Source organism: Chiloscyllium punctatum, chromosome 12 (genome assembly GCF_047496795.1).
Source record: "Chiloscyllium punctatum isolate Juve2018m chromosome 12, sChiPun1.3, whole genome shotgun sequence".
NCBI classification, from domain to species: domain Eukaryota; kingdom Metazoa; phylum Chordata; class Chondrichthyes; order Orectolobiformes; family Hemiscylliidae; genus Chiloscyllium; species Chiloscyllium punctatum.
In genome coordinates this window covers 113708996-113721894 of record NC_092750.1, presented here as the reverse complement: position 1 = coordinate 113721894, position 12899 = coordinate 113708996, and the positions used below count along the sequence as shown (strand labels likewise).

Sequence of the window (12899 nt, the reverse complement as noted above, 5' to 3'; positions counted from 1 at the left end):
TATTTGTCATTTTTATAAAAGTCTTAGACGCAGGCATAGGTGGATGGATTAGTAAGTTTGCAGACGACAGCAAAGTCAGTGGAGTAGTGGACGTGTGGAAGAATGTTACAGGTTGCAGGGGGACTTGGATAAACTGTAGAATTGGGCTGAATGTGGCAAATGGAGTTCAATGCAGCTAAATGTGATGTGATGCACTTTGTGAAGAATAACAGGAAGGCAGAGTACTGGGTCAATGGAAAGATTCTTGGTAGTGTAGATGTGCAGAAGGATGTTGGAGGCCATATACATACATACATGCCTGAAAGTTGCCACCCAGGTGTACAGTACTGTTAAGGCGGCATACAGTGTGTTAGATTTCATTCGTAGATGGATTGAGTTCTGGAGCCGCAATATCATGCTGCAACTATCCAAAACACTGGTGCGGCCATATTTGGAATATTGTGTGCAGTTCTGGTGCCCATATTTCTGGAAGGATGTGGAAGCATTGGAAAAGGCACAGAGGATATTTACCAGGATGTCGTGTGTTCTGGAGGGAAGCTCTTATGAGGAAAGGTTGAGAGAATTGAACGTGTTCTCATTGGCAAGAAGAAGGCGAAGAGAGGATTTGATAGAGACAAACAAGATGATCAGAGGCTTAGATAGTGTAAATATATGGCTTACTTATAAGTATATGGCTGGCTGCCACTGTAAGTATACTCGGCATTCGGAGGCCTTTGAGGACGCTCCGTTACATGCGCGTGCAGGATAAGGTCACGTGGTGCATCGCACCGTTCCAAAACAAGGTCACGTGATGCACTGTTTCACGTGCCGGAGGCGTGCAGGGAGGTCACATGGTCCTCCGTATCGCGGGCAAAATGGGTTCACGTGGTACTCCGTTTCGCACGCAAAACAAGGTCACGTGGGGTCGAACATCCGGGAATGGAAGGAGGCAGAGAATGGAGTCAGACTAACAACCAATCAGAAGATAATCCCACCTCAGTGACTGCATGATATTTTTTACTATATAAAAAGACTGGGTCAGGGACAAGGGTGTGGTATTTTTCTGAACTGACACACTGTATAGTTTGTCAGGGACGGAAAGGTCGAGACCCAGAGCTCTGTATGCTTTATCCACTTACTGTAAAATAAACTCAAGAAGTGTGACACTGAATACCTTCTCCTATTGCTTCATTTTAAAGAACACGCAGGACTTGGCTCACACATAGAAGAAAGTAAGTTAGTAAATTGAGCCAGAGTCCGACAATAGGGTAGACAGTGAAAGTCTTTTTCCTAGGATGAAGACATTAGTGTGTATAAGGGGGCATATCTACAAATTGAGGGGTGATAGATTTAAGACAGATGTCAGAGGCAGGTTCTTTACTCAGAGTGGTTCGGGCATGGAATCCACTACCTACTAATGTCGTTAACTCAGCCACTATAGCGAGATTTAAACAATCCTTTAGATAAGCACATGGGTGATTTCAGGATAGTGTAGGGGGATGAGCTGAGAATAGTTCATAGGTTGGCGCAACATCAAGGACTGAAGAGCCTGTTCTGCGCTGTATTGTTCTCTGACTATTGTGCTACAAGTGATTTTTACTGACTTAAACAGAGTGATGGATCTTGTATTGTGGGCTTACGAAATGTCACTGATCTCTACCAAACATGTACGAGGTACAGAATGCTGCCTGACCTGCTGCGCTTTTCCAGCAATAAATTTTTCAGCTCTGATCTCCAGCATCTGCAGTCCTCACTTTCTCCATGTACGAGGTAGAGTCAGAGCAATAATAAGAGGCTGCAACAGGAGGGGGACAGGTAGCTCCATACAAAACCCGACTCCTTCTCAACTGTTTTCACCACAAAAACCGAGCGCCTTCCAGAAAAGCACCTCTATATCCCACCACTTTGCCCTACAATCGTGGTATCTGGCTGCGCACGAAGAGCAGTGCAATAGTCTGTACTGGGACCCTGAAACGCTTGGTAAAGAGTCAAATCATCTGAGCATTGAAAGCCCCATCACATTGAAAGCATTTTCTCTTGTTTTCACTGTTCCTGACTTCCCTTAGTTTTCCGAATGAACCTGCTAAAGTTGTTATTACACATATCTGCACAAGCTGTGAATTGAACCCAGGCCTCTCGGTCCAAGATTCGGGATATTTTCACCGCGTCACAAAACATCGACTCGAACTTCCTTTGTCCCTTGCCTGCGAAGTCACACCTGAATCAACTCTGCAATTGGGAGGAAGGGGCGGAACAGGAGGACCGAGTAGCGGCCGGTCCTCTAACCAGAGTGAATGAGGAGAGGGGCCAAAGCATTCTCGGGAGTGAGCGCTTCAAGATTGGTCAGAGAGCAAACTATTTTGCAGGATTGATCATTCTCATGATATAGTGGAGCATTAAATCTCTCTCATAAATCAATGTGAGATTTTAAGAAATCCTGTAGTTGAAATGTAAATCTGATAATGTACATATTTCCAATCGATTTACACAACTCGAGTAAGAAACTTCTTTTCAAACTCCCAGAACGATTAGTAATTTACATACCTGGCCGGTATGGTTGATTTGGACCAGACAATCTATTTGCATGTTAGACATCTCTATGACTGTAACTTGACAAAACAATTGTTAATGACTAATATTTTACCCATCAGTCTGTGCAGTTATGAATATTATCTATGAACTCACTAATAACCTCAGACGCACGCGCAGTTTGGTTTCAATGCAGAGCATGCGCAATGTCACATTGGTCAGTGCAGAGAGAAATGGAGCTGATTTCTCCGGCAGCGGCTGCGAGCGGCTTCAGAGAGCGGTGCTCAGAGCCTCGCTGGGAGAAAGGAGCGGAGAGAATTCACAAGTAAAGGTTAAAAAATCTCGAAAAAGACCCTCCAGGCCCGGGTAAGGAGGTGGCGGTCTCTGATCAGGGAAGGGGCCCAGGGTCACGGCCGCCATTTGTTTGAGGGAAGAGGGAGCGCGGGCCTCAGGGCCGCCATCTTGGGAAGGTCAAGGTGCAGGAGGGCGGGGCTCTCGGGGTCTGTAGAACAATCAGAGGAAAGGGCAGACCCATTGTTATTGATTAATTCCACGAACACAGCTTCACTGGGCGATCCTGCAGGAATATCCTCTCCCAGTCCTGCTGTGATGTTTCACCCAATCAGAACCAGCAGCTCTCCTCCTCTCTCAGCTCCCCTTCTGTCCTTCCTGCAGCATCTGTCCCCTGGAACATTGAGCTGCCTGTCCTGTCCCTCCCTCAGCTGTTGTTCTGTAATACCTGTGATATCCCAGTCACATCTTAGATTGCTTCACTAAAGACAGGAATGCACCCGATGGATGTTTCTTAACTTCAGTAATTGTTTAATACTCACTTACAGGTTTTTAATTACATCGTTTTTGAAGCATTTACTTCACACTCAATCATTTGCAATGGCGGGATTTGAACCTGTGTCCAGAGAACACTTGCTGAGTTTCTGGATAAATTGTCACACAATAATGCTACTAGGCCACCACTTCGCCTGCTCACAGTTTGTATATCCCATTGCAACATGAATCAAAACCCTTTCTTCCTGCACACTTGTTTGATCCGGCACTCTGGTGATGTGACTCAGTACCTCTCCATGTGGTATCCCTCACTGTGTGGGTCTAATTGCTGCCTCTGTCAGCGTCTCTCACATTTGAAGCTACTCCAGACCATGAGCCAACAGAATTCTCCACTCCAGAGAGATGAGGCAGCACAGGTCAGGAATGGAGACTGGGATTTTCCAGATCTCTGTGGGCTCAGTGCCATTCTATATGTGTAACCCTCAAAGCATGAGTCTAATTTCCCATTCTGCCTATTTCTGTGTCTTCTACAGGTACTCATGGAGTTCCTGACTCAATAGACTTGCCAACTGCTGGTTGGGACGATGGATGGTCAGCCAGAAAGACAAATCAGGGAGGTCGGGAGTCTTCAATACATCCTGCTGCCAGGTAAGATCATTCCAGTGCACAGAGCAGAAAGTAATAAGGGGGATCCAAACATCAGCTAACAAGACATGACATAGAGAAAGTGCTGGAGGGGGAGCACAGTACAAACACACCCCAGGCTCAATCACCACGCCTGCTGCAGGTTTTGTTGTAATGAGACAGCATCGGGAGTTCCCAGGTATCAGTCCAGGCCTGTGCTTTCTTAGGGAGCATCAGAACAACTGAGGGGAAAGCAGGCCTCCCACGAGAGGGTGGTAATGCTGCCTGGGATCTTTCTCTTCCCTATTCCCTCTCCAACACTGTATCTATGGCTTGTATTGAGGACCAGTGTCTTCAATCATTCTAACTCCTATAACAGTTCCTATCTCTGTCATCTCCTCCCCTCTCACCAATTATTTCACATATTTGAAACCTCCAGTCCAGATGACCATCCGTATCACTGTAACTTGCTTCAGTCTCTACAACATGCCTTGTCTCGATAGTCTCCTCCTCCAATAACTGGAGACATCGGGTCTGTTTCTGTACGGCATGACTCTTCAGCCGAAGTTTCCTAAATGGAATGAGTCGTGTTTGCCTGTGTTTGGCCCATACCACTTCAAACCTTCTCCTCTCCATGTACCTGCCCGAGTGTCTTTTCAATGTTGAAATTGTACTTGTTTTTACCATTTCCTCTGGCAGTCCATTCCGTCTATGCACCATCCTCTGTGGATAATGTTGCCCCTCAGCTCCCTCTTTAAATCCTTGCTCTCTCACCCCACATTTATGCCTCTAGCTTTGGACTCACCTACCCTTGTCAATTCACCTTACTTAGATCATACATGGTTTCATAAACCTTTATAACGTCGCCCTGTGGCCTCCTCTGCCCAGGAGAAATATTGACGACAGTGTTACCAATATCTCTAACTCATGTACTCAATGCTCTGACCAATGAAGACAAGTGTGCCAATTGCTGCTTTCAACACCCTGTCGCCCTGTGATGCCAGTCCACGGAACAATGTAACTGCACCCCTTGGTCTCTCTCTGTTCGACAGCACTGCCCAGGGCCCAACTATTATCCGTATGAGTCCTCCCTGGTTTGTCTTAACTAAATCCAACACCTGAATTAAACTCCATCTTTCATTCCTTGGCCCAGTTGATTAACATCCCCTTCGATAATTATATTCCCTGCCCACTCTTCCACTCATCTTGGTATCCATAAACATACGAACAGGGACTCCTGTATTTTCACTCAAATTGTTTATGTAAATGGTGCACAACAGTGGTCCCAGCACCAATCCTTACAGCACACTGCTGGTCAGAGGCCTCCAGTCTGAACAACAACCCTCTCCCACCACCCTCTCCCTCCACCCTCTGTCTCCCACTGTCATCCCATTTTGTATCCAGTTGGTGAGCTCTCCCTGATCCCTTGTGATCTACCCTTACTAACCAATGTATCATGCTACACCCTGAACAAGGGCTTGCAGAAGCCAGAAACAATGTCTGTTGCTCTTGTTTTAGTCTATCTTTTATCTTTTTGGTCACATCTTGAGCAAACTCCAGTCAAGATTGTGGGACATGTTTTCCCATGCACAAAGTCATGCTGGCTGTCCGTAATCAGGCCTTATCTTTCCAAATGCATGTAAGACCTACCTCTCAGAATGACCTCCAACAACTGACCCACCCTGATGTCTCGCTCATCAGTCTGTAGTTCCCTGGCTTTCTCTTGCAGCCTTTCTTAATTGATGACATAACATTACAATCATAGTCAGAGTCATACCGTACTCTTTGGTTAACGCTAACCATACTCTAAAACTGATCTCATCGCACCTGCCTGTTCCTGGATCACATCCCTTCAAACCTTTCCTATTTCTGTACTAATCCAAATGTCTTTTAAACATTGTTATTGTCCCCATGTTCACCCCTTCCTTGGCAAGTTCATTCCACACACAACCCACCCTCTGTGTAACAGTGTGCCTCTCGTGTCTTTTTTAAAAATGTCTTTCCTCTAAACTTAAAAATGTAGTGCCTTGTCTTGAAACTCCCCTGTCCATGGGAAAAGACAACTCCCATTAACTCTATCGATCCCCCTCATGATTTTATAAACTTCTATGAGGTCATCTGTCAACATTCAGGTTTCAGTGAAAAATACCAACCTATTCAGCCTTTCTTTATACTGAAGCCTTTCGTACCCAGCCACATCCCAGTAAATCTCCTCCCAACCCTTTCCAACTTAATAATATCCTTCCTATAACTGGGCGACCAGAACTGGACACAGTATTCCAGAAGAGGACTCACCAATGGCCTGTATAATCTCAATGCGACTTCCCAACTCCTATATCCAAAGGACTGAGCAATGAAAGCAAGTGAGGCAAGCACCTTTTTAAAACTATCCTGTCTCTCCATGTTACAAACTTCAAAGAATTATGTAGCTGAACACTGAGGTCCCTCTGTTCTATAACACCACTGAAGGCCTTGCCATTAATTGTATGAGCCCTGCCTGTGTTTGTTGCACAAAATGCATTACCTTGCATTTATTCAGATTAAACTCCATCTACAGTTTTTCAGCCATTCATTCACACATTTAATCAGGATCCCTTTGTAATCTCAGAAAACCTTCTTCATGTCCACAATGCCACCCTCCAGTCTAACAGCCTATCACACACAGCTCTCTATGTTACAAATATCTCTGCTTGGGGCCCGACAATTTCTTCACCAGCTTCCCACAGTGTCCTGAGATCCATTTGATCAGGTCCTGGGGATTTATCTACCTTTGCATTTTAAAACCTCCAGCACCTCCTTTTCTATAATGTGGACTCATTTCAAGACATTGAGTCATAGAGATGTACAGCACGGAAACAGGCCCTTCGGACCAACTCCTGCATGACGTTTCTAGTCACATTTGCCACAATTTTCCCAATATCCCTCTAAACCCTTGCTATTCATACACCCATCCACATGCCTTTTAAATGTATTTCTATCAGCCTCCACTATTTGCTCTGGCAGCTTATTCCATCCACTCTGTGGGAGCCAGTTGTCCTTTAGACCCCTTTGAAAAGTTTCCCTCGCCTGGGGAAATGACCTTGTCTATTGACCCTGTCGATGACCACCATGATTTTAAACACCTTTTATCGGTTCACTCCTCAGCCTCCCATGTTCAAGTGAAAACAGCCCCAGCCTATTCAGGCTTTTCCCTGAAGTAAAAACCCTCCAACCCTGGCAACGTCTTTGGTCATTTCTTCTGAACCCTTTCATGTTCCACGACATCCTTCCGATGGCATTGAGACCAGAATTGCACACAGTATTCCAAAAGTGGTCAGGCCAAACACTGTTTAGTTCCCTGAGCTCCCCAGTCTTTATCCACAGTAAGTTCCAAAGTGAAATATTTGTTTTGGATCTTGTAGTTTCACACTTTGTTGCCTTCATTGATCATTAAGGAGACCGGGTTTGTCCCGAGCTCTTCTTTTGCTCTTAATACACTTGTAGAGTCTCTTTGGATTCTCCTTAACTTTCTCTGCCAAAGCTATCTCGTGTCCCCTTTTTACATTCCTGATTTCCATCCTAAGTGTATTTCTACAGCCCGGATGCTCCTGAAGGGATTCCCTTGAGTCAGCCAGTTATATCTGACATGTGACCCCTTTTTTCTTGACCACAGCCTCGAATCTCAGCCAGTGTTTCCTAATTCAGTCAGCATTGAGCTGCACACTAACAGGAACACGCTGGCGCTGAACGCTCCTTTTGTCTCGGTTTTAAAATATTCCTACTTGCCAGACTTCCCTTTATCTGCAAATAGCCGACCCAGATCTACTTTAAAAATTCCTGTCTAATACTATCTTGCTCCATTGAATAACTTTAACTTGTGGACCAGGCCTGTCCTTTTCCATCACTATTTTCAAACTAATACAATTGTGGTAACTTTCCAAAGTGCTCCCCCACTAACACCTCAGTCCCGTTCCCGACCTTGTTTCCCAAGGGGAGGTCAGGTTTAGCCCCATTCTCCAGTTGGGCCATTTACGTAATGACTTGGAGTTTTCAGAACACACTTAACAAATTCCTTCCATCCAAATGCTTAACTTAGTAACAATCCCAGTCCAGGTTTGGAACGGTTAAGATCCCCTATCATTCCAACCCTATTATTCTAAGAGATATCTGAAATCTCCTGACATATTTGCTCCTCCATCTCCCATTGCCTATCGCTGTAGTCCGACCGTAGAAAACTAATGACCAATTTTTATTTCTCAGTTCCACTAATATCGTTTAACTGGGCGATCCGACATGAATACTCCCTCGAGGTACTGCTGGGATGTTTCCCCCAATCAAACCCACCCGCTCTCCTCCTGATTTGCCTCCTGTTCTATCCTTCCTGTATTCTCCGGAACATTGAGCTGCTGGTCCTGTTGCTCCCTCAGCTGTGTTTCTGTAATATCTATGGGATCCCAATCCCATGTTCCCATCCATGCTCTGGGTTCATCTGCCTTATCTGTCTTGGCCTTTGCATTGAAATAACTGCCGTTTAATCCACCAATTTTCCATAATTGTCTGCTATGTTCTTGCCTGCCTTGTCTACTTATATTCCTCTCTTGAACATTTGTACCAGCCTCAACTTTCTTTCTGGCCTTACAACTCTTTGGGGTCACACAGCCCTGCCAGATGAGTTTAAATCCTCTCGAGCAGCTCCAGCAACGTTCCCCACCAGGATGTGGGTCCCCCTCCTGTTCCCAGTTCAGGCGTATTCCCCACCCTGTCTACCTGTGCTGACACCTTCAGACATCCAGGGACTTGCCCACCAAGGTCCCTGTATTCCTCAGTACTCCAGGAGGACCTACCATTCATGATGTATATCATTCGTTTATTAGACTTCCCACAATGCATTACCTCACAGTGATCAGAAGTAAACTCTGTCTGCCATTACTCTGCTCAGTTTAGCATCTGATCGATATCAGACTGCAGCCTGAGTCCATCCCCCTCACTGTGGACAACACCCTCACCTTTCAGGTTATCTGCAAACCTACTAATGTTACCTTCTGCTTTCACATCCGAGTGATTAATGTCCATAATGAACAGCAATGGCTCCTGCACAGATCCCTGTGGTACACCCGCTGGGCAAAGGCTTTCAATCAGAAAACCAACCCTCCACCAATTGTGGAGCCAATTTACCAACTTACCTTGGATCCCATGGGCTCTTCCCTTTTGGACCAGCCTTCCATGTGGGACCTTGTCAAAGACCTTAATGAACTCCATATAAACCACATCATCTGCACTGCCCTCATCAAACTTGTTAGGACAGTCGTCTAGCAAATCCATACAGATAATCCCTAATGAAATTGTGGGGGTATCCGTTTTTGGCGAATACATTGTATCGGTGTTCTTCTTCCTCTTTTTGCAGTTCTGGTGTACTGCAGTGTGTTGTGGCCCTTTTGAATAGTGTCTTGATGCAACTTCTTTTGTGTGTGTTGGGGTGGTTGCTTTCGTAGTTCAGGACTTGGTCTGTGTGTGTGGCTTTCCTGTAAACCTTTGTGGTGAATTCTCCGTTTGGTGTTCTCTGTACCATCACGTCTAGGAATGGGAGTTGGTTGTCCTTTTCTTCCTCTCTAGTGAATCGGATTCCTGTGAGTGTGGCGTTGATGATCTGGTGTTTGTTCTCTATTTCTGTGTTTTTAATGATTACAAAGGTGTCATCCACATATCTGACCCAGATTTTGAGTGAATTTGCGGTAAGACGGTTTGTTCTAACCTTTGCATTACCGCTTCTGCTATGAGTCCAGAGATGGGTGAGCCCATGGGGGTGCCGTTGATTTGTTCATATATTTGGTTGTTGAATGTGAAGTGTGTTGTGAGGCACAGGTCCAGTAGTTTGAGTATGGAGTCTTTGTTGATAGGTTCCCCGTCTTGTTGTCTGTTGTGTCTGTCCAGCAGGTTGGCAATTGTTTCTCTGGCTAGGGTTTTGTCGATAGAGGTGAACAGTGCCGTTACATCGAATGAGACCATAGTTTCTTCCTTGTCTATGTGTATATTTCTGATGATGTCCAAGAATTCCTGTGTTGTCTGTACAGAGTGTCTGGATCCACTGATCAGGTGTTTCAGTTTCTGCTGTAGTTCTTTAGCCAGTTTGTGTGATGGTGTCCCTGGTAGTGATACTATGGGTCTGAGTGGGATGGCTGGTTTGTGCACTTTAGGTAGTCCATAGAGTCTGGGGGTGTTGTTGCTTTCAGGTTTCACACTCTGACGGTCAAACCTGCTTATCTGTCCATTTTTTTTGTAGGTTTCTCAGTGTGTTGTTTTTCCTATTGGTGAGCTGCGGGGTGGGGTCAAACTCCACACAATTTCATCCACAGATGTCTCGGGGAAAGACAACAGAATGAAGACATGCCACGACCCAAAGGACTAGTCACACTACCATACATCAAGAACATTTCGGAACTGACAGCCAGACTACTGCGATCACTAGGACTCATAACAGCACACAAACCATCAGCCACTCTCAGACAACAACTCATCAGGATGGAGGACCGATACCCAGCATGAGCAAAACCAATGTCGTGTACAAAATCGCATGCAAGGACTGCACAAAACACTACATAGGACAAACAGGAAGGCAGCTAACAATCCGCATCCATGAACACCAACTAGCCACGAAACGACACGACCAGCTACCCTTAGTAGTCACACAGGCAGATGACAAGCAACATGAATTCGACTGGGACAACACCACTATTATAGGACAAGCCAAACAGAGAACAGCCAGGTAATTCCTAGAGGAATGGCACTCATCCACAGATTCAATCAATAAGCTCATCAACCTGGACCCAATATACCGGCCACTACAGCGGACAACTGGAACTGACAACCGGAATCGGCAGATACAAACCACTATAAATGCTGGAGGAAAGATCACATAAGCGCTTCACAGGAGGCTCCCAAGCACTGAGGATGTCACCTAGGCAGGGGACGAAACGTCTGCAACACAAATTCCCAACTCGGCGAATAGAACCACAACAACGAGCACCCGAGCTCCAGATCTTCACCCAAACGTTGAAGCCCTTTCGACTCTGCAAAGCTCCGTCATGAACAACCCACCATCTCTCTATTTCCTTTGCCTTCTTCAGTGTCTGCAACTCTCGCTGTATCTTCCAGTAACGTTCTTTAGTTACTGCAGGTCTGCCTAGCTCCCCGATAACCTGTTCCATCCCATACAGCTCCCTCAATCACTGTAACACCCCCTGCTCTGTCTAATCCTCCTCTTCCCCACTGTCTTCCAGGCCCAACGGCGATCCTGTAAGACAGCAGTGTGGAATGGGATGTTATAAACCTCAGCTGAGGCTTGAGGCCTACCATTACCTGGGAGTCACAAGGGGAGAGAACCTGAGAGAGAGCAGCACAAACCGGGAGAATATACATCAGCAACGAGGATTGGGGCCGACTGGGACTTGGATTTGGATAAAAAGCAGAGCAGGAGGCTCGAAATCAGCACCGAGTCACAGAGGGAGGGACCGTGTGAGGGAGCAACTTGGAGCAGGAGCTTGAGGCTGACTCACACCTGGGAGAAGAGAAATCCGCACTGAGGATCGAGGCCTAGTTGTACCTGGGAGTCACAGAGATGGTGACCCTGTGAGGGAACAGACTGGAGTGAGAGCTGGATGATTACATGTCCGAGGAGACACATCACTGTGTGTGCACGTGTCCCTCCATTGTTCTGTGTTTGTGTGTGTACGTCTGCTTCCCTCACTATGTGTGTGTAACTCTCCTGACTGTGTGTGTTTGCCCCTCCCTTACTGTGTGTGCATGCGTGTCCCTCCCTCACTGTGTGTGTGTGTGTGTTTGTGTGTGTGCATGTCTGCGTGTCTCCCTCCCTCACTTTGTGTGTGTGTGTGTGCCCTCTCTCGCTTTCTGAGCATGTCCCACCCTAGCTGTGTCTGCTTGTCTCAACTTCGCTGTGTGTGTGCGTGTCCCACCCTCGCTGTTTGTGTGTGTCCCTCTTGCTGTGAGTGTGTGTGCCCCTCTTGCAGTGTGTGAGGGTGTCCTCCCCTCGCTCTGTATGTGTGTGTATGCATATCGCTCGCTCACTGTGTGTCTGTGTGTACCACCCTCGCTGTGTGAGTATGTATGCATGTCCCTCTCTCACTGCGTGCATGTCGCTTTTGCTGTGTGTGTGTCCCTCATGCTGTGTGTGTGTGTGTCCCTCCCTTGTTGTGTTTGTGTGTGTCCCTCCGTTGCTGTGTGTGTATGCCCCTCCCTCACTGTGTGAGCGTGTCCCCTCCCTCGCTGCGTGTGAGCGTGCCCCCCCGCTGCGTGTGAGCGTGTCCCCCCCATCGCTGCGTGTGAGCGTGTCCCCCCCCTCGCTGCGTGTGAGCGTGTCCCCCCCCTCGCTGCGTGTGAGCGTGTCCCCCCCCTCGCTGCGTGTGAGCGTGTCCCCCCCCTCGCTGCGTGTGAGCGTGTCCCCCCCCTCGCTGCGTGTGAGCGTGTCCCCCCCCTCGCTGCGTGTGAGCGTGTCCCCCCCTCGCTGCGTTTGAGCGTGTCCCCCCCCTCGCTGCGTGTGAGCGTGTCCCCCCCTCGCTGCGTGTGAGCGTGTCCCCCCCCTCGCTGCGTGTGAGCGTGTCCCCCCCCTCGCTGCGTGTGCGCGTGTCCCCCCCCTCGCTGCGTGTGCGCGTGTCCCCCCCCCTCGCTGCGTGTGCGCGTGTCCCCCCCCCCTCGCTGCGTGTGCGCGTGTCCCCCCCCCTCGCTGCGTGTGCGCGTGTCCCCCCCCTCGCTGCGTGTGCGCGTGTCCCCCCCCTCGCTGCGTGTGCGCGTGTCCCCCCCCTCGCTGCGTGTGCGCGTGTCCCCCCCCCTCGCTGCGTGTGCGCGTGTCCCCCCCCTCGCTGCGTGTGCGCGTGTCCCCCCCCTCGCTGCGTGTGCGCGTGTCCCCCCCCTCGCTGCGTGTGCGCGTGTCCCCCCCCCTCGCTGCGTGTGCGCGTGTCCCCCCCCTCGCTGCGTGTGCGCGTGTCCCC

General features: G+C 48.0%; 1 long non-coding RNA gene across 1 annotated transcript in view; it reads left to right on the top strand.

The window, feature by feature from the left end:
- The first annotated feature begins 2742 nt into the window (after positions 1-2742).
- Positions 2743-12899, top strand: part of LOC140483511 (uncharacterized) — a 32040-nt gene continuing 21883 nt past the window's right edge. Inside the window, exons 1-2 of the long non-coding RNA XR_011962004.1 lie at positions 2743-2874; positions 3828-3942. This is a non-coding gene — a long non-coding RNA (uncharacterized lncRNA). The remainder of the gene's footprint in view (positions 2875-3827; positions 3943-12899) is intronic.